Source organism: Hyla sarda, chromosome 1, assembly GCF_029499605.1.
Source record: "Hyla sarda isolate aHylSar1 chromosome 1, aHylSar1.hap1, whole genome shotgun sequence".
Taxonomy (NCBI): Eukaryota; Metazoa; Chordata; class Amphibia; order Anura; family Hylidae; genus Hyla; species Hyla sarda.
In genome coordinates, this window is record NC_079189.1 from 43,547,115 (window position 1) to 43,572,145 (window position 25,031).

Here is a 25,031-nt window from a genome sequence, read left to right on the forward strand (position 1 = left end):
TAATGGTATATATTCTAATGGTATATAGTCTAATGATATATAGTCTAATGGTATATAGTCTAATGGCATATAGTCTAATGGTATCTAGTCTAATGGAATATAGTCTAATGGTATATATTCTAATGGTATATAGTCTAATGATATATAGTCTAATGGTATATAGTCTAATGGTACATAGTCTAATGATATATAGTCTAATGGTATATAGCATAATGGTATATAGTCTAAAGGCATATAGTCTAATGGTATATAGTCTAATGGTATATGGTCTAATGGTATCTAGTCTAATAGTATATAGTCTAATGGTAAATAGTCTAATGGCATATGGTCTAATGGTAAATGGTCTAATGGCATATGGTCTAATGGTATATAGTCTAATGGTATATAGTCTAATGATATATAGTCTAATGGTATATGGTCTAATGGTATATAGTCTAATGATATATAATCTAATGGCATATGGTCTAATGGTATATGGTCTAATGGCATATGGTCTAATGGTATATAGTCTAATGGTATATAGTCTAATGGTATATAGTCTAATGGCATATAGTCTAATGGTATCTAGTCTAATGGTATATAGTCTAATGGTATATGGTCTAATGGTATATAGTCTAATGGTATATAGTCTAATGGTATATAGTCTAATGGCATATGGTCTAATGGTATATGGTCTAATGGCATATGGTCTAATGGTATATAGTCTAATGGTATATGGTCTAATGGTATATGGTCTAATGGTATATGGTCTAATGGTATATAGTATAATGGTATATGGTCTAATGGTATATGGTCTAATGGTATATGGTCTAATGGTAAATGGTCTAATGGTATATGGTCTAATGGTATATAGTATAATGGTATCTAGTCTAATGGTATATAGTCTAATGGTATATGGTCTAATGGTATATAGTCTAATAGTATATAGTCTAATGGTATATAGTCTAATGGCATATGGTCTAATGGTATATGGTCTAATGGCATATGGTCTAATGGTATATAGTCTAATGGTATATAGTCTAATGGTATATGGTCTAATGGTATATAGTCTAATGATGTATAATCTAATGGTATATGGTCTAATGGTATATAGTCTAATGGTATATAGTCTAATGGTATATAGTCTAATGGCATATAGTCTAATGGTATCTAGTCTAATGGTATATAGTCTAATGGTATATGGTCTAATGGTATATAATCTAATGGTATATAGTCTAATGGCATATGGTCTAATGGTATATGGTCTAATGGCATATGGTCTAATAGTATATAGTCTAATGGTATATGGTCTAATGGTATATGGTCTAATGGTATATGGTCTAATGGTATATAGTATAATGGTATATGGTCTAATGGTATATGGTCTAATGGTATATGGTCTAATGGTAAATGGTCTAATGGTATATGGTCTAATGGTATATAGTCTAATGGTATATGGTCTAATGGTATATGGTCTAATGGTATATGGTCTAATGGTATATAGTATAATGGTATATGGTCTAATGGTATATGGTCTAATGGTATATGGTCTAATGGTATATGGTCTAATGGTAAATGGTCTAATGGTATATGGTCTAATGGTATATAGTATAATGGTATATAGTATAATGGTATATAGTCTAATGGTATATGGTCTAATTGTATATAGTCTAATGGTATATAGTCTAATGGTATATAGTCTAATGGTATATAGTCTAATGGTAAATGGTCTAATGGTATATAGTCTAATGGTATATAATCTAATGGTATATAGTCTAATGATATATGGTCTAATTGTATATAGTCTAATGGTATATAGTCTAATGGTATATAGTCTAATGGTAAATGGTCTAATGGTATATAGTCTAATGGTATATAATCTAATGGTATATAGTCTAATGATATATAGTCTAATGGTATATAGTCTAATGGTAAATGGTCTAATGGTATATAGTCTAATGGTATATAGTCTAATGATATATAGTCTAATGGTATATAGTCTAATGGTATATAGTCTAATGATATATAGTCTAATGGTATATAGTCTAATGGTAAATGGTCTAATGGTATATAGTCTAATGGTATATAGTCTAATGATATATAGTCTAATGGTATATAGTCTAATGGTATATAGTCTAATGGTATATAGTCTAATGGTAAATGGTCTAATGGTATATAGTCTAATGGTATATAGTCTAATGGTATATAGTCTAATGGTATATAGTCTAATGGTATATAGTCTAATGGTATATGGTCTAATGGTATATAGTCTAATGGTATATAGTCTAATGGTATATAATCTAATGGTATTCATTGGAACATCTTTTTATCAGAATGCCAACCCGTATCTACAAGGTACTTGGTAAATGCAGTGTGAATCTCGCCTAAGGCTAAGGAAGCTTAATCAACAAATCACATTACTATCAAAGAGAGATGAGTTAGTCATTGGGTACCAGCTATGATTTAACCTCTTCCCTACCCTGGATCACCAGGGATGAGTGCATCTACTTACCTAGATCTCCAGGGAAATAGACACTGATTCCATAGCTAACCCAGACCAACAGGATTTTAACCCTTAAAAGCTTCACACCACAAAGTTTACCAGGTATAAAAATGTATTAACCACTAAGTCACGCTAGACCAACAGGGATATTGGGGGAGATTTATCAAAACCTGTGCAGAGGAAAAGTTGCCCAGTTGCCCATAGCAACCAATCAGATTGCTTCTTTCATTCTGTAGAGGCCTTGTTAAAAATGAAAGAAGCAATCTGATTGGTTGCTATGGGCAACTGGTCAACTTTTCCTCTGCACAAGTTTTGATAAATCTCCCCCATTATTATTATTAACCTCTATGACACCCTAAAAACCAGGGATATTATCATTAACCTCAAAGCCACACTAGATCACCACGTATGTTATCAATAAACTCTTAGCCCCCTAAACACTAGGGATGTTATCATTAACCTCAAGCAACTGTAGATTACAGTGGGATGTTATTAACCTCTAATCCACCCTAGACCAACAGGGATGTTATGATTAACAGCTATGCCACCCAAGTCACCTGGGGTTATATCATTAACCTCTAAGCCTACCGAGACCACCAGGGATGTTATTAATAATCTCCAACCCACCCTAGACCACCAGGGATGTTATCATGAACCTCTAAGCCACCCTAGATCACCACGGATGTTATCAATAACCTCCAACTCACCCTAGATCACCAGGGAGGTTATCATTAACCGCTAAGTCACCCCTGACAACCAGGGATGTTATCATTAGCCTCTAAGCCACTCTTGACCACCAGTGATGTTATCAATAACCTCCACCCCCCCCCCCTAGACCACCAAGAATGTTATCAATAACCTCTAAGCCACCCTAGACACCTGGAATATTTTCATTAACCTCCAAGCCACTTTAGACCAGTGGAAATGTTATCATTAACGTCTAAGACACCCTAGACCACCAGGGATGTTATCAATAACCTCCAACCCTAGGAATGTAAGAATGTGCCACATACATTATTTGGCCCTTGCTTTTTGGCTTCTGTTTTTTTTTTTCTTTTACTGATTGGAAACATGGAATGACTTCTCCTGCTCTGGACAGTTCCTGACATGGACAGAGGTGTCAGCAGAGAGCACTGTGGTCAGACAGAAAGGAACAACTCAACTTAGTATATAGCAGCTGATAAGTACTGGAAGGATTAAGATTTTTAAATAGATGTAATTTACAAATCTTTTTAACTTTCTGGCACCAGTTAATAAAACATTTTTTTCCCCCACTGAAGTACTCCTTTAAGAAGTCTTGAATGGTGCATGCAGAGTATGCGAAATGGCAACTTTTATGCAACATTTTTCTTATACAGTACCTTTGAATATCCAGCATCAGTACCAGTATTGGGTAGTAGGGCTCCACTTGCTTGGGGACATGTTTCCATACAAAGAGAATTTTGTCTCCCCAAACAAACACCCTTCAAAGCAAAAGGAAAAGTTTAACATGAGAAGTTTAAAGGGGTTATCCAGGAAAAAACTTTTTTTATATATCAACTGGCTCCAGAAAGATTTGTAAATTACTTCTATTAAAAAAATCTTAATCCTTTCAGTACTTATGAGCTTCTGAAGTTTAGGTAGTTCTTTTCTGTCTAAGTTCTCTCTGATGACACGCGTCTCGGGAACCGCCCAGTTTAGAAGAGGTTTGCTATGGGGATTTGCTTCTAAACTGGGCGGTTCCCGAGACACGTGTCATCAGAGAGGACTTAGACAGAAAAGAACAACCTCAACTTCAGAAGCTCATAAGTACTGAAAGGATTAAGATTTTTTAATAGAAGTAATATACAGATCTGTTTAACTTTCTGGAGCCAGTTGATATATATATATAAAAATCCCTTTAATTCTGTAAGGTGAATACCCTACCCTTGCCTGGAAGGGGTCATTCCATCTAGCAGTTTAGTTAGTGAGCAGAATTGATAAGGTACCTGCTGAGGCCATCTCTGACATGACTGAGTCTTTTGCTTTGGGGAGAAAAAAGCAGAGAAGCTAAAGGATGGCGCTCGATAAACACACCTTTTATTGCTGATAGAAGAAATAAAACAGCTGTAAGGGGAACCTGGGCCCGCTTTTATGGTCGCACTGAATTCAGCTCAGTTCATTTGAGCTCCTGTCACGTTAGTAAAAAATACAGGCCCCTGAAAGTGTGTACACTGCCGCTGACTCGCCCCATCCTTCATGTGAAATAACTTCTGGCCGCCTCCTGTGTTCCCAATCTTAGCCTGCCGGAACGTGCGGGGTAGAAAAAGAGGATTCTTATTGATGTCCTTCTTTCACAGGGTTCTGTTTGGACACTTCATTTAAAACGAGACAGTCGGTAAGTGACGGGTTTTCATGTTTGGGATATGAACATGGAAATTATTAGGGGACATTAGAGATGAGCGAATTTACAGTAAATTCGATTCGTCACGAACTTCTCGGCTCGGAAGTTGATGAATTTTCCTGCATAAATTAGTTCCGGTGGGCTGGAAAAGGTGGATACAGTCCTAAGAAAGAGTCTCCTAGGATTGTATCCACCTTTTACAGCCCACGGGAGCACCTGAAAGCTGAACTGATTTATGCAGGAAAAGTCATCAACTGCCGAGCCGAGAAGTTCGTGACGAATTGAATTTACTGTAAGTTCGCTCATCTCTAGGGGACATCACTAGTGTTGAGCACGAATATTCGTAATGCGAATTTTTATCGCGAATATCGGCACTTCGCGATTTTGCGAATATTTAGACTATAGAGCTATATATTCGTAATGATGAATATTTTTTTTTCCACATGCGAATTTTCCATGTCATTTTTCGCATGAAGAAAAAGTGAACGCACATAGAGAATATGCGCGAACATAGGACAAATAATCACCAATATATTCGCGAAATATCGCGAATTCGAATATGGCCCCTGCTGCTCATCACTAGACATCACTAATACAATCATATGAATGGACAGGTCAGTGTCTCCCGCACGATCAGCGCTGTAGTCACCTGCTGCTGTTCTTCCCACCATCTATAAGTTGTTCCCTACCTATTTCATGACAAACCCTCTGGGGAAGATTTATCGAAACCCGTCCAAAAGAAAAGTTGCCCAGTTGCCCATAGCAACCAATCAGATCACTTCTTTAATTTTTAACAAGGCCTCTGTAAAATGAAAGGAGCGATCTGATTGGTTGCTATTGGGGTTGCCACCTTTCTTGCAAAAAAATATCGGCCATGCTAATTTGCATAATTCTTTATACATGCGTGACATCACAGGATACACATATGCAGGGGGGAAATTTTGTCCTATTCTGACCCTATAACTAAATTTTTTTTCTCTCCTTATACGGACGGGGCTGTGTGAGGGCTCATTTTTTGCGCCCCAGTTTTTAACTACCATTTTTGTTTTGATGTGACTTTTTGATCGCTTTTTTTAAAATTAAATACGGGAGTTGTAGTAGGTTACTAACTACATCTCCCAGCATGCCCTGATACAGTCCCTGGCTTAGCTGCTGCCCCAAACGAAAACTACAACTCCCAGCATGTTGAACTATATAGTAGTATATAGAATAGGTCAGTGTTTCCCAACCAGGGGTGCCTCCAGCTGTTGCAAAACTACCACTCCCAGCATGCCCGGACAGCCGTTGGCTGTCTGGGCATGCTGGGGGTGGTAGTTTTGCAACAGCTGGAGGCACTCTGGTTGGGAAACACTGGTATAGGTTATGGTGCAACATTCCAGGAGTCCTGGACAGTTTTTAACAAAACCATTTTTGTTTTGATGTGACTTTTTGATCGCTTTTGTTAATTAAATTTGGGAGTTGCAGTAAGTTACTGACTACAACTCCCAGCATGCCTTGGTGCAGCCGCTGGCTTAGCAGCTGCCCCAAATGAAAACTACAACTCCCAGCATGTTGATCTATATAATAGTATATAGAATAGGTCAGTTTTTCCCAACCAGGGGTGCATCCAGCTGTTACAAAACTACCACTCCCAGCATGCCCGGACAGCCGTCGGCTGTCCGGGCATACTGGGAGTGGTAGTTTTGCAACAGCTGGAGGCACTCTGGTTGGGAAACACTGGTATAGATTATGGTGCAACCGTCCGGGAGTTAGAGGATTGGTTGGATAAATACCGGCCATTTCATTGCCGGTATTTTTTTAATATAAAAATACCTTAAGGGTGGCCAAAATACCGTCTGTGCTGGTAAAATACCGGCCAGGTGGCAACCCTAGTTGCTATGGGCAACTTTTCCTCTGGACAGGTTTTTCTTTCTGATATAATCATATGAATTCACTGGTCACTGCCTTACACAAAGTCAGCATACATCCGCTGCTGTTGTCATACCCATGATCTCATGCTCGACACAGTATTTGTTTTCTACCCACTTCATGACATAGTCAGTCCTTTCCTCATTAATGTAAAGATACGAATGCACAGGTCACTGTCTGCCACAAAATCAATACCCTCCCATCTCTGCTGTCATCCTTCCGTCATCCAATATCATAAGCTCAATGGATTTTCTCGGCAAATATCCATCTACAGAACTTGTTGTGAATGAACATGTTCAATCTTTTGTCGGAATACGATTCCGTGTCGGAATTTGATTTGAGCTAATTCCAATGGCCGGAAAGACCATTGAAGTCGATGAGACTTTACAACCAAGGAGGAATTGGAGCTAATTACCGGTGCGGAATTATGCAAGTAAATTTCTTGTTAATTCCTTGTCAATTTCTCAATGTGTGAACATAGCCTAACAGTTATCCAACAGTGTCTGCCGCTCTTAGCAGCAAATAAAGCTGGCAGATACCATTTCCTTTAGGCATACATCAGTCAAAGAATGTTCTTTCTGGCAGGTGACATTATGCAAAATTTTACATTTTAAAGGGGTTCTCCAACATAAGGGGATTTTAGTACTTACCTGCCAGACAGTAATGGACATGCTTAGGAAGGATCTGTGCTTGTCATGTTGTGAAATTACCATAACACTTTGGCTATCTTTTTGTGAACTGGGTATCTCATGTTGGATTTCATTCTCAAACTACAAGACCTATAGTTCCATAGTTTGTAAGTGTGAGTTCCCTTTCCTCCCTCCCACAAATCAGCCACCCCACCCATTGGAACACAAATGAGTTGCATTCCATTAAAAAGACCAGTGTTTTCTAACCAGGGTGCCTACAGCTCTTGCTAAATTATCTCTTTCCCACCCAGCGGTCGCTCCACCCATTGAAGCAGGACAGGCTACCTCTGATCACCTGACTAGTGATGTCAGGTCTCGACACGCTGCAACCTGCGAAATCCCGAGACCTGAGTAATTTTGTATGCTGTTAAAAATAAATATTGGGGCGAAAATCACAGAATTGTGAGAAAACCATCACACACAGGTACAGACACTGTATGATGAACTACACTAACTTTACAGCCCCTGTAGCATTGTAAAAAAAAAAAATACCATATATATATATATATATATATATATATATATATATATATATATATATATATATATACATACTCGAGTATAAGCCGACCCGAATATAAGCCGAGGCCCCTAATTTCACCCCAAAAACCCAGGAAAAGTTATTGACTCGACTATAAGACTAGGGTGTGAAAAACATCATCCCCCCCAAGTCATCATCCAGATCCCCATCATTAACACACATCATCATCACCCTGTCATCATCACCCTCGTCATCATCCCCCCCCTTCATCATCACCGCCTGTCAATCCCTTCATCAGTGGTCTTCAACCTGCGGACCTCTAGATGTTGCAAAACTACAACTCCCAGCATGCCCGGACAGCCATCGGACTAGTGACGTTGCCTTGACGACGACGCACAGGGACGTTCATGCGCACGGATGTCCCTGAGCGTCGTCGTCAAGGCAACGTCACTAGTCCGGGGCCGGCCTGGAGCGGAGAAGAGGGCCTCCCGGGGAAGATGGACAGCCCGGAACGACTAACCCTCCCCACTGGACGGTCCCTGCAGCATAGATGGCCCGGACCAGCTTACCCTTCCTTTCCACCGAGGGGAGGTAAGTAGAAAACTAAAGGGGGGTCTGCATGATGACGAAGGCCGCAGTGATCTTCAACCTGCGGACCTCCAGATGTTTCAAAACTACAACTCCCAGCATGCCCGGACAGCCGATGGCTGTCCGGGCATGCTGGGAGTTGTAGTTTTGCAACATCTGGAGGTCCGCTGGTTGAAGACCACTGAGAAGGAATTGACAGGCGGAGAGTATAAGCCGAGGGGGGCGTTTTCAGCACGAAAAATCGAGCTGAAAAACTTGGCTTATACTCGAGTATATACGGTACCCCTTTAACTTTTATTCTAGATGACCAGGCCAAAGCCCTTCATACCTATGTGGGGGAAAGAAAGGAGCCAACTCCTTAAAAAATTACAATAATTCTAATATTTCTCTAAAAAATAAACTACAACTACTTGCACTCACAATTAGTAGAATTTAGTGTAGAATGTCTTTACTTAATAGAATATTACATTTACTTGCCGTTAGCCAGCAAAGAAAGGGGAATTACAGGCAAAGGTAAAACATTAAAAAAAACATGCTGATTCAGTCAACAATAAATAAAGCACGCAGAGAGTGTGTGTGTGCGGCCCATCTGTGGCCCCTTCTCACCGCCACATACGGAGCGATTATTAATTAAGTCTGCCTCCATTATGCCTCTAATTAACAATTAACACAAACATAATTACCGAACGCTGACATTTAACTCACAACATTGTTTTAATAATTTTCCGAAATTGCTCTCAGAGGCATTCTGTCATATTTAAATAATGGCCGCACTTTGTCATGTAAATTAAGTGACATTTACATTGAGTTTTCTGCGCACACGTGGCGAAAGGTTCAGATGGGGTATAGAGTATAGAGTCGTGTGGCTGCACAGGAAACAGACAGAAAAAAAACCTGAACAGACTATATGGAATTTACGTAAAACAAAGAAAAACAGGCGCTCCCTTGTGGAGAATCAACGGGATCACAGGTGTGTGGGAGGGGAGGGAAAAGGTAAAGGCTCGCCCTGCCAGGTTGTGTGCACTCCCACACAAATGCGTTTGATAAGAGGATCCCGGTCTGCAGCCTTCCTAAAAACAGTAAGGAGATGTATGGCAAACTTCGGGGAGGATAGGAATTCCGGCGCTGACCAAGGAGGAGACAAGGGAGCCAGGTGTGTAACGAACAGATTTAATCCAATGCGACGCGTTTCAACGCGCTTGCGCGGTTTCATCAGGCATCATCAGGCATGGTGAAACAGCGCAAGCGCAGTGAAACGCGTCGCATTGGATTAAATCTGTTCGTTACACACCTGGCTCCATTGTCTCCTCCTTGGTCAGCGCCGGAATTCCTATCCTCCTCGAAGTTTGCCATACATCTCCTATATGGAATTTAGGAAGCATCAACATTCAACCCGGTGCCTCAAACAAAGTGGCTGTAGCCATTTGTGCCATTTCTTATGAATATAAGGAGACCAGACTAGACTATTGGTATTATTGACTGTAAGGTGGTAAAGGTCATATGTACCATAGAAGTGGATCCAACTATGGGTCTTACTGGTGGTGGGATGGCTGGGCTCAGGCTGCCTAATCTCCTTCCTCGTGGGTGGTACCTACAGTCTCTATTGGCTGCTTAACTTTATCAGGCAAGAAGGAAACAACTGGGTCATGCCAAACTTCTTTCCAACAAGGGGTGGGAGGATACAATCCCCCGTATATACATGAATGTTTGGCTGAATGTTTCTGTGTTCTGAGTGGAGGGATGGGCTGCTGCCTGACTCCTCTGGCAGTGGTTCATCTATTGAAGAACAATAGAATCGGTCAGTTTAAATGTAGATTAAATGATTTTTCTCTCTCCTGCATTTACTTGTTTTGGAGCAGTCAGTAAATACCCCATACCCATTACATAGTCCGCTGATTCCACTGAAATTGGTGGATTTTGCCGATTTTTTCCAGCATGTAGGGGGTCTGAGAGACTTCAGCCAGGAGTACAGAAAATTCCTGAATCCTGCCAAATATTTTTTTAAATAAACTGGAGTAAGAGGATGGTGTAAATACTTTCTTTTTTTTCTTCTGACACTCTTGTTTTAGGACAATGACATCTCCACTCAAACAATACTAATTTTTTTATTTCCTGTATAAAATTATCATTCTGTGCTGGTAAATTTATTAAATGTATTGTCAATAAAGCAATTCTTTATAATTTTTTTCCATTTTTTATACAGAGCTCCAAATCCAATGAACTTTTGTTTGCCTGCAGCCCCCACTAGGGGGGAGCTTACTGCATCATATGTATTTGCTGGACTCAATAGAAAAACTAGTATTCAAAAACTATTAAAGGAGTAGTCTAGTGAAAAGCATCTTCAGTCCGTTGTGCACGGGCTGCAAAAAAAAAAAGAAAACAAACATTAACGCACCTTCCTCCATTCCCCCTTAGCGCCGCTATTGCTGTTCGGTCCTCCGGTCCGGTGTTCTTACTTCTTCCGTGTGCACGGATCGTCACACTGCGCTCAGCCAATCACCAGCCGCAGCAATGTCCGCCTCGACCAGTGATAGGCTGAGCGCATTGTCATGTAAGGAGTCTGGGCACCACCTTCTCCCTGCTGCCCAGGCTCCTTACATGGCACTGCACTCAGCCAATAACCGGTCGAGGCGGGACATTGTTGCGGCCGGTGATTGGTTGAGCGCAGTGTGACGATCCGTGCACAGGGAAGAAGGAAGAACACCGGACCGGAGGATTGAACAGCAATAGCGGCGCTAAGGGGGAATGGAGGAAGGTGAGTTAAAGGGGTGCTCCGGTGAAAAACTTTTTTTATTTTATTTTTTTTTAAATCAACTGGTGCCAGAAAGTTAAACAGATTTGTAAATCACTTTTATAAAAAAATCTTAATGCTTCCATTACTTATTAGCTGCTGAATACTACAGAGGAAATTATTTTCTTTTTGGAACACAGTGCTCTCTGCTGACATCATGACCACAGTGCTCTCTGCTGACATCTCTGTCCATTTTAGGAACTGTCCAGTGCAGCAAATGTTTGCTATGGGGATTTTCTCCTACTATGGACAGTTCTTAAAATGGACAGAGATGTCAGCAGAGAGCACTGTGCCTGTGATATCAGCAGAGAGCTCTGTGTTCCAAAAAGAAAATCATTTCCTCTGTAGTATTCAGCAGCTAATAAGTACTGGAAGGATTAAGATTATTTAATAGAAGTAATATGCAAATCTGTTTAACTTTCTGGGACCAGTTGATTTAAAAAAAAAAAAAAAAAAAAAAAAAAAAAGGTTTCCACCGGATACCCCTTTAATGTTTTTTTTTTTTTTTTTTTTTTTATGGAGACCGGACACAACGGACTGGAAATACTTTTCACTAGACTACTCTTTAACTTCTTAAGGACTCAGGGCGTACCTGTACGCCCTGAGCCCGGACCCGGTGTTTAAAACAGCCGTGACCCCGCATCACACCGGGTCGGTCCTGGCTGCTATTCATAGCTGGGACACTGGGCTAACAGCGCGTGGCACCGATCGTTGTGCCGCACGCTATTAACCCTTCAGACGCGGCGATCAAAGTTGACCGCCGCGTCTGAAAGTGAAAGTAAACTCTTCCCGGCAGCTCAGTCAGGCTGATCGGGACATCGCGATAAAGTCTCCTTACCTGTGTCCGCTGCGTCCGATCGGGGATTGATTGCTCCAAGCCTGAACTACAGGCTTGAGCAATCGAGCCCCTATCTCGCTGATCCATGCAAAGCTATGGCTTTGCAGGGATCAGCATAAGCGATCATTGTGTGCAGTGTTATAGCTCCCTATGGGAGCTATAACACTGCAAAAAAAAGTGGGGAAAAAAAGTTAACAAAGGTCATTTAACCCCTTCCCTATCAAAAGTTTGAATCACCCCCCTTTTCCCAATAAAAAAAACTGTGTAAATAAAAATAAAAATAAACATATATGGTATCACCGCGTGCGGTAATGTCCGAACTATAAAAATATATCATTAATCAAATCGCACGGTCAATGGCGTATGCGCAAAAAAATTCCAAAGTCCAAAATAGCGTATTTTTGGTCACTTTTTATATCATGAAAAAATGAATAAAAAGCGATGAAAAAGTCCGATCAATACAAAAATACCGTCCCGTACGCGGAAAAATAAAAAAGTTATATGGGTTAGAAGATGAGAATTTTTAACATATAAATTTTCCTGCATGTAGTTAGGATTTTTTTCCGAACTACGACAATATCCAACCTATATAAGTACGGTATCATTTTAATCGTATGGACTTACAGAATAAAGATAAGGTGTCATTTTTACCGAAAAATGTACTACGTAGAAACGGAAGTCCCCAAAACTTACAAAATGACATTTTTTCTTCAATTTTGTCGCACAATAAATTTTTTTTCCGTTTTGCCGTGGGTAAAATGACTAATGTCACTGTAAAGTAAAATTGGTGGTGCAAAAAATAAGCCATCATATGGAATTTTATGTGCAAAATTGAAAGCGTTCTGATTATTAGAAGGTGATGAGGAAAAAATGAAAATGCAAATGGGGTTAAAGCTTTCCCTAGTAGTGGTTGTTGAATTTTATCATTTAGTTCAATGTCATGTTTGGAGATTTGGAGTTCTGTATCAGAAAAATTAGATTCAAGCTGTACACTACAGACAACCACTACACACAGATGTACACATGAATCCCAAAGGCCGTCCGAGCATGCTGGGAGTTGTAGTTTTAAAACAGCTGTAAGCACACTGGTTGGAAAAAAATGCCTGTGCATCCAATATATGCTTATGCCACGAAGTGACATCCGCCATACATGTGGTCCCAAAGTAAAAGGTTCTATATAATCTAATAAGAATTCCATAACTTATATAGTGCCAGAATATTCCACTGCTTGGCATCAATCAAATCAGTCCCGGTCCCCTTTTGAGCTCTCAGTAGAGATGAGCGAACTTACAGTAAATTCGATTAGTCATGAACTTCTCGGCTCGGCGGTTGCTGACTTTTCCTGCGTAAATTAGTTCAGCCTTCAGGTGCTCCGGTGGGCTGGAAAAGGTGGATACAGTCCTAGGAAAGAGTCTACTAGGACTGTATCCACCTTTTCCAGCCCACCGGAGCACCTGAAAGCTGAACTAATTTATGCAGGAAAAGTCATCAACTGCCGAGCCGAGAAGTTCGTGACGAATCGAATTTACTGTAAGTTCGCTCATCTCTATTTGTGACGAATCGAATTTACTGTAAGTTTGCTCATCTCTAGCTCTCAGTCTAAACTCACCTATCAGTATGTTTTTTGGAGCGTGGGAGGAAAGCCACAAAAACATGGGGAGAACATACAAACTCTTGAAAGATATTGTGTTTGGTGGGATTAGGATTCCAGCACTGCAAGGTAACAGTGCTAACCACCTAGCCACCCTTTTACTACATCCAGCTCAATGGGATGGCATGGAGGTCCGCACAATTCCATAAAGCAAGACCCTATTGCATAAGTCTTAAAAAGAGGCAAAAACGACACCCGTTTGACCTCAGTAGGTCAAAAGGGACTATTTAATGTATACATAAAGTAGAGCCTGCTGTCACAGTGTGAAACTAGCCTTGCATTAAGAAATATATTAGCACAGAATGTTGGACCTACAATATCATGATGTTTAACCCCTTAAGGACCCCGGGGTTTTCCGTTTTTGCATTTTCGTTTTTTTCTCCTTACCTTTAAAAAATCATAACTCTTTCAATCTTTCACCTAAAAATACATATGATGGCTTATTTTTGCGCCACCAATTCTACTTTGTAATGACGTCAGTCATTTTACCCAAAAATCTACGGAGAAACAGAAAAAAAAATCAATGTGAGACAAAATGGAAAAAAAAAAAACGCCCTTTTGTAACTTTTGGGGGCTTCCGTTTCTGCACAGTACATTTTTTGTTAAAAATGACACCTTCTTTTTATTCTGTAGGTCCATACGGTTAAAATGATTCCCTACTTATATAGGTTTGATTTTGTCGGACTTCTGGAAAAAATCAAAACTACATGCAGGAAAATGTATATGTTTAAAATTGTCATCTTCTGACCCCTATAACTTTTTTATTTTTCCGTTTATGGGGCGGTATGAGGGCTCATTTTTTGCACCGTGATCTGAAGTTTTTAGCGGTACCATTTTTGCATTGATAGGACTTACTGATCTCTTTTTATTCATTTTTTCATGATATAAAAAGTTACCAAAAATGCACAATTTTGGACTTTGGAATATTTTTGCGCGTACGCCATTGACCGTGCGGTTTAATTAATTATATATTTTATAATTTGTACATTTCCGCACATGGCGATACCACATATGCTTATTTTTATTTACACAGTTTTTTTTTTTTATGGGAAAAGGGGGGTAATTCAAACTTTTAATAGGGAAGGGGTTAAATGATCTTTATTCACTTTTTTTCCCCAGTGTTATAGCTCCCATAGGGACCTATAACACTGCACACACTGATCTTTTTCACTGATCAGTGGTTTCTCATAAGAAACCAGTGATCGATGATTCTGCCGATTGACTGCTCATGTCTGGATCTCAGGCACTGAGCAGTCATTCGGCGATCGGACAGCAAGGAGGCAGGAAGGGGCCCTCCCGCTGTCCTGTAAGCTGTTAGGGATGCCCCGATTTCACTGCGGCTATCCCAAATAGCCCGACTGAGCTAACCGGCATGGTTTCACTTTCATTTTAGACGCGGTGTTAGAGGCCGGGCGGCGTTAGAGGCCGGGCCCGACCCGCTATGATGCGGGGCCACGCCGTGGCCCTGCGTTATAGATTGGGAGCGGACTCAGGGCGTACAGGTACGCCCTGGGTCCTTAACAGGTTAAAGATCATGACATATAAAAAAAGAAAATGGCAGCAGCACACTTGGTCAACAAAATGGAGGCTCTTAGCGCACTTTTTGATCAAAACGTGTCCCTATCCACCACGCGGATGTAGCTAGCACCTAAACCCAATACACAGGCCTCTGTAGCCGTGCATCCCCTCCCCTATTTCACAGGAGGTGGTTTGGATTGATAGTGGATCCAGCATGTCACCCATTCAGAGGCTGTATGCCCAACAGAGGTAAGTTAGTGTTAGGGTCCCATCCGATATGAGCCCACCTCCGAGTGGTGGATGGGGGGGGACACGTTTTGATCAAAAAGTGCGCTGAGAGCCTCCATTTTGTTGACCAAGTGTGCTGCTGCCATTTTCTTTTTTTTTTTTTACATGTTTGTACTTGCCACAGCAGCGTGCACCTGTCTATTGGGTTTTGGTGCTAGCTACATTTTTGTTTTTTTGTTTTTGCTGTTAAAGATCATGAACCCAATAATCTTGTAAGCAAAATATCTTAATACATTACAAAGGTTCAGAACTGTAGAACGACTCATACAGGCATCCGGCGAACCTGATGCATTCCAATGACTGTAGGAGGCGCTACTACTGTACATCTTGAGGCATCTTCCACAGAGGTAATTGCAGACTTCCTGAATCACTGCCTGTATGTGGATGGGACTCCTCGTGCACCATCCAGATCCAATCTAATTTGCCACCAAAAATATCTCTTCTTCCCCCCACAGGTTCATCAGTTCCAGATAGAGCGGCGTTCCATTAGGAAATAAAATCGTATTGCTTCTTACGAAGGACACAAAGAAGGGACATTATTCACTTTAAATAAGATTAAATCTTTTTAAGGGAGCCAATTACACTGGGTAAGCTGTTAGAACATATTTATGAGAAGCGCCTTAATACACTTGCAATCTACCACGGCTTCTCCGCAACACAATATAAATGCCATATCAATTTCTATCACCTAATAGTAAACACCACCTGGAGGAGAAGATGTAAAAACCTAAGAGGAATCGAGAGACTACGTTGGGCAAATCCACCAACCTTCCAAGGTCACGTCAAGGGCGAACACCTTCTTCCATCCCTGTTTCTTCATACACATTGATACCTGGTAATATGTTATCATAAGGTTTTATAACATTTTCCATAGTTATGTAAAATGAATATGGACATTAGTTAGTTTTTGGCTGGTCTAAAAATTATTTTACCAGTACATCTAACATACTTTTTTTTCCCATTATTGTCATTGGGTTTACTTAAATTGAGCTGAGCTGCAATGCCAGACACAGCCTGTGGACAAGAGTGGCTCTGTCTCTAGTCTTTTCTAGGAAAACTTATACAACTTACATTATTTTATATGTTCCCTAAGAACATAAATCCAAGAAGTATATATATATATATATATATATCTCAAAACTGAAAAGCAGAGAAGGCCCTATCTGGTGCCGTAATCCTTGGGTTGCAGGGAATATAGGTGTTTGCTTAGCTGCTGGAGTTGTACAACAGGCAAAAGACTGTTAGGCTAGGTTCAGACTACGGAATTTCCGCCTGCAATTCCTCTTTGAAATTGCAGGCGGAAATTCCGCTTGCTAAAATGTACAGTGTAGTGAATGGGTTTCCGTTCACAAATTCACACTTCGGAATTTGTGAAGCAGAATTTGTGAAAGGAAAATCCGCTTGGAAATTTCCGCCTGAAGAATGGGGTTGCTCTTTCTTCTGGCCGAAATCCGCGCAGAACACATTGCAGTCTATTGGGGACTGCAGTGTCCGCGCGGTCCAAGTGCCGACTGATTCAGTCAGCGCTGGCCGCACTCAGAATCTCCGGGCGGAAATTTTCTGCCCGGAAATTCCATAGTCTGAACCTAGCCTTACAGGCATATATATATATATATATATATATATATATATATATATATATATATATATACATATATCCTTCTGTAGCAGCCGGGAGAAGGCAAAATCCAGCACCAGGATCCATGATGGAATGATGTAGACAATGAAGGGCAGCAGTGGAAGTTCTGAAGAACAGGACAGCAGAATTATAAACTATACATGGTATTTGGGAAGACCAGTTTCAAATTAAGGTGACTATACATATTAAAGACATGTCAGCTGGACCTACCAACCGGTCAATGGGACCGACCCACTATCCAATGAGTATGCAGGGACGTGCACAGACATTTTAGGGAGCAGGGGCTCAAATGCAAAAAGGGCACTTTTTTTTGTGTTGTAGCAATAAATTTGGGGACCTCCCTATGAGACCTACTGAGAGGGCTCCTACATACACTGTCACCCTCGCCCTTCACATAGCCACACATGACATGAAAGAGGTAATCTGGAGGGAGTTTTTTTTTCTTTTTATTGTGAATGATGCCCATTCTGCAATATATAAGAATATTGGGGAAAATTTATGAAAACTTGTCCAGAGGAAAAGTTGACCAGTTGCCCATAGGAACCAATCAGATCGCTTCTTTCATTTTTGAAAAGGGCCTCTGAAAAATGAAACAAGCGATCGGTTGCTATGGGCAACTGTTCAACTTTTCCTCTGCACAAATATTGATAAATCTCCCCCATTATTCTTTACTCACCTCCAGCACTCCCACAGTGCCTCTAGTGTCCTGGTCCCTGGTGCGATCCTTTTCCTGAGAAGAAGTATGACACATTGGGCCCTGGCACCAGGAAGAAGTCCCCGGCCTGGGTTCAACGTGTCATACTTGCACTCAGCCAATCACTGGCCAAAGCGATTCATGTTGGGCCCAAGAAGCAGGAAGAGGAGTGCACTGGTGACTGGAGCAGAACCCCGGAGGCACCAAGGGAACACTGAAGGTGAGTAGAGGTTGATTTTTTTATGTATTGCAGAATGGGTATAGTTCACAAAAAGAGAACCTCCCACCAGGTAACCCCTTTTATCCCCTCATAATCCTGTCACTCCCACGCCCTCCAATTATAACACACGCTCCTTCCCCCTCTGTCTCATAAAAAAAAAAAAAACTTAACCTATACATAATAGCTATTGACTTAAGTTTTTGCACTTCCTTATCCCCTTCTAAAAATCATAATGCGTTCAATTTTGCACCTACAAACCCATATAAGGGCTTGTTTTTTGCATTACCGATTGTATTTTGTAAAGACATCACTTATTTTATAACATAATCTGCGGCGAAACACAAAAAAATAATATTTGTGGGATGAAATAAAAAAATAAAACGCCATTTTGCTACATTTGGGGACTATTTCTGCGCAGTACACTTTTCGGTAAAAATGACACCTGATCTTTATTCTGTAGGTCCATACGTTTACAAGAATATCCAATTTAGGTAGGTTTCATTTTATTTTACTACTTTAAATAATCTTCTGATCCCTATAACTTTTTTTACATTTCTGCATATAGGGCTATATGAGGGCTCATTTTTGCGCCGTGGTCTGTAATTTTTATTGGTACCATTTTTGTTTTGATGGGACTTTTTGATAGCTTTTTATTGATATTTTTAAGGCATATAAAGTGACCAAAAATGCACAATTTTGGACTTTGGTATTTTTTTACGTGTACGCCATCGACCATGCGGTTTAGTTAACCTTATATTTTAATAGTTTGGACATTTAAGCACGCGGCGGTACCAAATATGATTATTTTTATTTTTTTATTACATTGTTTTATTAAAAAAATGGGAAAAGGAGGGCGATTTAAACTTTTATTAGGAAAGGGGTTAATTCACTTTTATTAACTTTTTTTTACACTTTTTTTTTTACACTTTTTTAAATCTTTTGATTGCATACACCGATCAATGCTATGCCATAGCACAGCACTGATCAGTGTTCTCAGCACTCTGCTGCTTTGGGAACAGGGGCATACGCGCATGCCCTGGGTCCCCAAGGTGTTAATGACTTTTACAATAAAACAATAATGTTATTTATCCTGCACGGTGAACTAAATAAAATAAAAAAAAGCCCAAGAATTTCAAATTTTGGACCAAAACGTAAAATAAATAAATAACATAAGGTAGCATGTATCGCAAAAAAAAATGGTACCAAAACAAAAGCTCCCACACAATACAATCTTTTTAACACCAGCCGAAAGTATGGCTGCGTTGCAATAGTAATAATCTTTGCTTTATGGTGTTGGTCTGAGGGGTTAAAAATGGGCTTGGCCATTAAAGAAGATCTCTGGCAAAAAAATGTTTCCCTTATCCACAGGATAGGGGATGAGTAGCTGATCGTGAGGGGTTCGACCGCTGGGGCCCCCCACGATCACCGAGACGGGACCCCGGCATTCAGTGAGGAGCACGTGCTGCACCATTCATTACTGTAGGAATGAATAAAGCGCGTTCAACTGGTTGATGACACGCGCTCCTTACTGTGAGCGCCTGGGTCCCATCCCGGTGAGTGTTCAGACCACCTATGGATAGGGTACGTTTTTCTTTTGCCAGAGTACTCCTTTAAGGTCAAAACAGGAGCATCCTTAAAGCGCAGCTTTCATGGATATTGTACCCCCCAGACTAATACCAGGATAGTATAAATAATGAAAATATTGTAATGCAGCTATACCTTTGGCTGCTCTTTATCAAACTTTATCAGCTAGAAAATAGTTTTATCGTGCGGTCAGCAATAATATACAGTGCCCGTTTATGATATACAGTGCCCATTCTCCTCTTCTTTCTTCTCCTGGTGCCGGAGACGCGCTGCTTCTGCTTTCACTAGAGGTAGAGACCTCGCTCGCTTCCTGCCTCTAGCACTGCACAGGTGCACAGCGCTGATGGCAGACAACGGGAGTGAGCGCTTTCTCTAAGCCAGAGACGGGAGTGAGCGCTTTCTCTAAGCCAGAGACGGGAGTGAGCGTTTTCTCTAAGCCAGAGACTGGAGTGAGCGTTTTCTCTAAGCCAGAGACGGGAGTGATCACTTTCTCTAAGCCAGAGACGGGAGTGAGCGCTTTCTCTAAGCCAGAGACGGGAGTGAACGTTTTCTCTAAGCCAGAGACGGGAGTGAGCGTTTTCTCTAAGCCAGAGACGGGAGTGAGCGTTTTCTCTAAGCCAGAGATGGGAGTGAGCGCTTTCTCTAAGCCAGAGACGGGAGTGAGCGCTTTCTCTAAGCCAGAGATGGGAGTGAGCGCTTTCTCTAAGCCAGAGACGGGAGTGAGCGTTTTCTCTAAGCCAGAGATGGGAGTGAGCGCTTTCTCTAAGCCAGAGATGGGAGTGAGCGCTTTCTCTAAGCCAGAGACGGGAGTGAGCGCTTTCTCTAAGCCAGAGACGGGAGTGAGCGCTTTCTCTAAGCCAGAGAGGGGAGTGAGCGTTTTCTCTAAGCCAGAGACGGGAGTGAGCGTTTTCTCTAAGCCAGAGACGGGAGTGAGCGCTTTCTCTAAGCCAGAGATGGGAGTGAGCACTTTCTCTAAGCCAGAGACGGGAGTGAGCGCTTTCTCTAAGCCAGAGACGGGAGTGAGCGTTTTCTCTAAGCCAGAGACGGGAGTGAGCGCTTTCTCTAAGCCAGAGATGGGAGTGAGCGCTTTCTCTAAGCCAGAGACGGGAGTGAGCGTTTTCTCTAAGCCAGAGACGGGAGTGAGCGTTTTCTCTAAGCCAGAGACGGGAGTGAGCGTTTTCTCTAAGCCAGAGACGGGAGTGAGTGTTTTCTCTAAACCAGAGACTGGAGTGAGCGTTTTCTCTAAGCCAGAGACGGGAGTGAGCGTTTTCTCTAAGCCAGAGACTGGAGTGAGCGTTTTCTCTCTGCCTCTAGTGAAAGCAGAAGCAGTGCGTCTCCGGCATCAGGAGAAGAAAGAAGAGAACGGGCACTGCATATCATAAAGGTTCACATAATATGTAAAGGCTCAGTGGAGTCATGGCCCGCACATCATGAACATTGAGGCGCTTGCGCTGGGGACCTGTGTGTAAATCACACAGCGGTCCCAGCGCTCACTTACAGGGGATAGGCGTGGCGGAGGCGGGGCATTGCGAACCCCGGCCACGCCTATCCGTCTGTTGCTGACCGCACGATTGAACTATTTTCTGGCAGATAAAGTGTGATAAAGAGCAGCCAAAGGTACAGCTGCATTGCACGTTATATCATCTATACTATTATGGTACTAGTCTAGGGGGTACAATATCCATGACATTTGCACTTTAAGGAGTTAATTCCCCCCCCCCCCCAACTAAGACACCAATATTGTAATGAGATGTAATGGTCAGGATTAGGTACTGAGTGATATATTAAAAAAAAAGTTTTTTTTTGTTGGATCTGACGGGTACACTTTAAAGCAGGAGCTGCAGCCCTTGAATCCCGTGCTCTCCTTTAATGCACAGTGCAATTCAGGAGCGCCAGAGGATGGGGCAGAGAAACTACTCAGTACAGCCTCCAAAACACCCCCCTTCCCTCGCATGGTGACGGCCCTGCACATAAAAGATTTTATTGATATACTAAACCATATTAAACCAAAAGGGGCACCTGACAGAGAGGCATCAAAAGGTCAGGGGCTCAAGCCCCCTTTGTCTATGTGTGCACGCCTCTGTGAGTATGGAGGCTTCCCAACTCTTTGGTGCCATGGAGTTACGCTTAACGCTGGCTATACAAATTATATACGTGCCAGCTGAACCCACTGATCTTGGTGGGACGGGCCCACCATTTAATGTGTATGGTGGCCTCCCAACTCTCTAGTGCCATGGAGTTATGAGTTAAGCTGGCTATACACATTAGAACTCAGCAATCTGACGTCACGCCATGCCCCCTTCATTTATATCTCCCATAGAAATAAATGGAGAGGGCGTGGCATGATGTCACAAGGGGCGTGGACTTGACATCACGATCACGGCAGCCCGCTCCAAGTGTTCTGAACAAAATGTTCAGAATGCTGGCGCACGGGAGTACCCCTTTAAAAATGTTATATTTTGACCAAATACCAAATGTCTCCCTTTTTGGTGGCATGTAAAATTTTTTTATTGAAGGGGTCTTCATCTTGATTTTTGACTCCAAAATCTCATAATTTTACATGTGTTTGATACTTTTGCTTTGTTTTTATAGACAGGACTTTTTTGGCAACACAAAAGATCTATTATCTGGTCTTTGTTCCCTTCACCATAAAGTAAATGACCTACTGGAGAGTAAAGCAGACGACTCGAAAGAAAACCCAGTGGTCACTTCAATTTGTCTCAGTTGGAATCGAAAAAAATCACAAACTGATTCAATAAGATTCTAGAAGACAATAGGGTAACGAAAGAAGCATGAAATGGAAACACATTCACTTTTTTTTTCCCTTTTAGAATGATAGAATTGATAAATCAAGTAAAAAAATAAATCTGTCATTTTGTTAGACATAACTCAAAAAATGACAAAAAAAAAAAAATCAAATAAAAATAAAAAAATGACAATAAAATCAGCAAATCTAGTCGAAGGCTGTTGAAATGAATAAATGTCATGTTCGGCTTCACGAGGGAAAGTGACTGGCAACGTTCTGCTTAAGGCGGCTAAATCCAATGTTCGAGGGAGTTGTTTTAGGACTGATTTTGGCTGTTAAGTGCTTGTCAAAGCTCTAAGGCCCATTCACAAGTCTATAAAATACGAAAAGAATTATAGAAGCTCCAGGGTCACATAATTCATTGCACAGTAGATTTAACCTGCCAGCAAGTAATTCATATTTGTGAGAATTACATTGTTTTCCACTTTCTCAGAGTTATCGCTGTGTCTCTCTTCCAGGTCACTATGGATATCAAAAATCAATTTGGAAAGATGGATACTGTCAAAGGATAAAGCATTGAAGGCAGTGGTGCCTCCACTCCACTTCTCCACTCTCTAAATAGATAGGGCGAGAGGCACTTAGACTTTCGGGTGAACCTTGGCATTGGGCTGATTGCTCTCGTAAGGACACCAGACCCTACAAATGAAACTGTTTGTTCAATGAGAAAAGGTCAGGACGGCGACATATTTTCATCACCGGGGGCTGAATCTTTTTGTTTCATGGTCCTGATCAGCAAAACAATCTCTGAGAACAGATATTATTCCAGGTCACTGACTTTAAGAGAATTTTTTTTTTGAAAATTTGGTAATTTTTGAAAAACATATTTGCAAAAAGAAATTGACATTCTACAAAAGAAAAAAAAATATTTAGTAAAATTGTTTAATTTTTGGACTGGACTTCAAGGAGACATCATAATCCTTCCAGTAGTTATCAACTGCTGAAGTTGAGTTGTTCTTTTCTTTCTGACAACAGTGCTCTCTGCTGACACCTCTGCTTGTCTCAGGAACTGTACAGACTAGGAGCAAATCCCCATAGCAAACTTCTAATGCTTTAGACAGTTCCTGAGACAAGCAGAGGTGTCAACCAGCAGAGAGCACTGTTGACAGAAAGAAAAGAACAACTCAACTTCCGCAGCTGATAACTGCTGGAAGGATTAAGATTTTTTAATAGAAGTAATTTACAAATCTGTTTACTTTTCTGGAGCCAGTTGATATATATATATATATATATATATATATATATATAAGTTTTTTTTTTCCTGGAATACCCCTTTAAGCACCATGATTTTCTGTGGGTCAGACTGGTGATCACATGACCCAATTACAGTAATTAAGGTCTATCTTAATGGTCTTGGGAACAATCGAAATAACATTAAAAGCGCTGTCTAATTTTAAGTATAAGTGAAATACTATAAAATGAATATATAAAAATTGAAAATAAATTCTGTGTTACACTTTCAATATCTCAGCTTGCTGTGTGTGAATGGTGGCGCCCTTTACATGACTGATGGGCCAGTTTCCCTACCGCTGCTTAGCTAACAATGCTGTTACTTTGAAGTCCCCCAAAGGGTTCCCAACCCACCAGAATGCAGTAGTAGGGAGGTAACTCCCCAATGCCAGGGTTACTCTTACTAACTGCATGCTCAACCACATTGTGAAACCTGCTAACCTTTTGCAAGTTAAAGAGAACCTCTCATGATCTTGTAAAATGTTATAATCCTCCCAGTTCACTGCCCCCTTCATGATAACCCACCCCCTGCCTTTATTTTTATTATTTGTTAGTTTTCTACCTTGATATTGCTCTGTATTTTCTGCTCAGTCTCAAGTCAGATTTACAGACTTCAAAGAGGAGTTACACAGCAGGCGGGACATCATCTGAAGCCATACAGGGGAGAACTTCCTCCCTCACTCAGCCCAGAGCAGTTCAGTGTGAGATGAGCACTGATTAGATAAGGCTGCACACCCTCCATTAGCATTTCCTGATTTTGAACATCTGCCAGGCCAGCAAAAGTCGAAAGTCTGAGCAAAAGATAGGGGGAAATGTGCTCTGGACAAGTAGGGAGACACCTAGTGGCCGCTTATTTTTAACACAAAATAAAACATACATTACGTGCATTAGAAAGATTTTTTTTATTTACCATAAGGAGTGCAATAGCAATTTAATGAGAGTGCCCATTTAAAGAACATTCAACATATTCATTCATGTAGTGGACATCAAAGGAGTACCGTATACATCACAGTTTAAAAATAAAAATAAAAAAAACAAGCTATGTATTGATTTTTTTAGGGATGTCCCATTACCGATACTAGTATCGGGCCGATACCAGGTATCTGCATGGTATCGGGGACTCATCTAATGTCCCTGATACCAAATCCGATACCTGGTGTAGTGCTTCCCTGCCCCTTCGTCCGGTTCGCATCACTGCCACGTCCTCCGGTTCGGATCACTGCCGCAGCCCCATTCTCATCACTGCCGCTGACTCGTTCTGCCGT

General features: G+C 41.0%; 1 long non-coding RNA gene across 2 annotated transcripts; it reads left to right on the top strand.

The window, feature by feature from the left end:
- Positions 1–2,427: 2,427 nt before the first annotated feature.
- Positions 2,428–23,442, top strand: LOC130300712 (uncharacterized). Of its 2 annotated transcripts, none has more exons than XR_008851543.1 (5): positions 2,428–2,584; positions 15,839–15,943; positions 16,052–16,183; positions 16,292–16,431; positions 22,998–23,442. It is a non-coding gene; the product is annotated as an uncharacterized LOC130300712 (long non-coding RNA). The 2 variants fall into 2 exon arrangements; XR_008851549.1 differs by lacking the exons at positions 2,428–2,584; positions 22,998–23,442 and adding exons at positions 8,359–8,513; positions 22,326–22,780.
- Positions 23,443–25,031: the final 1,589 nt, after the last annotated feature.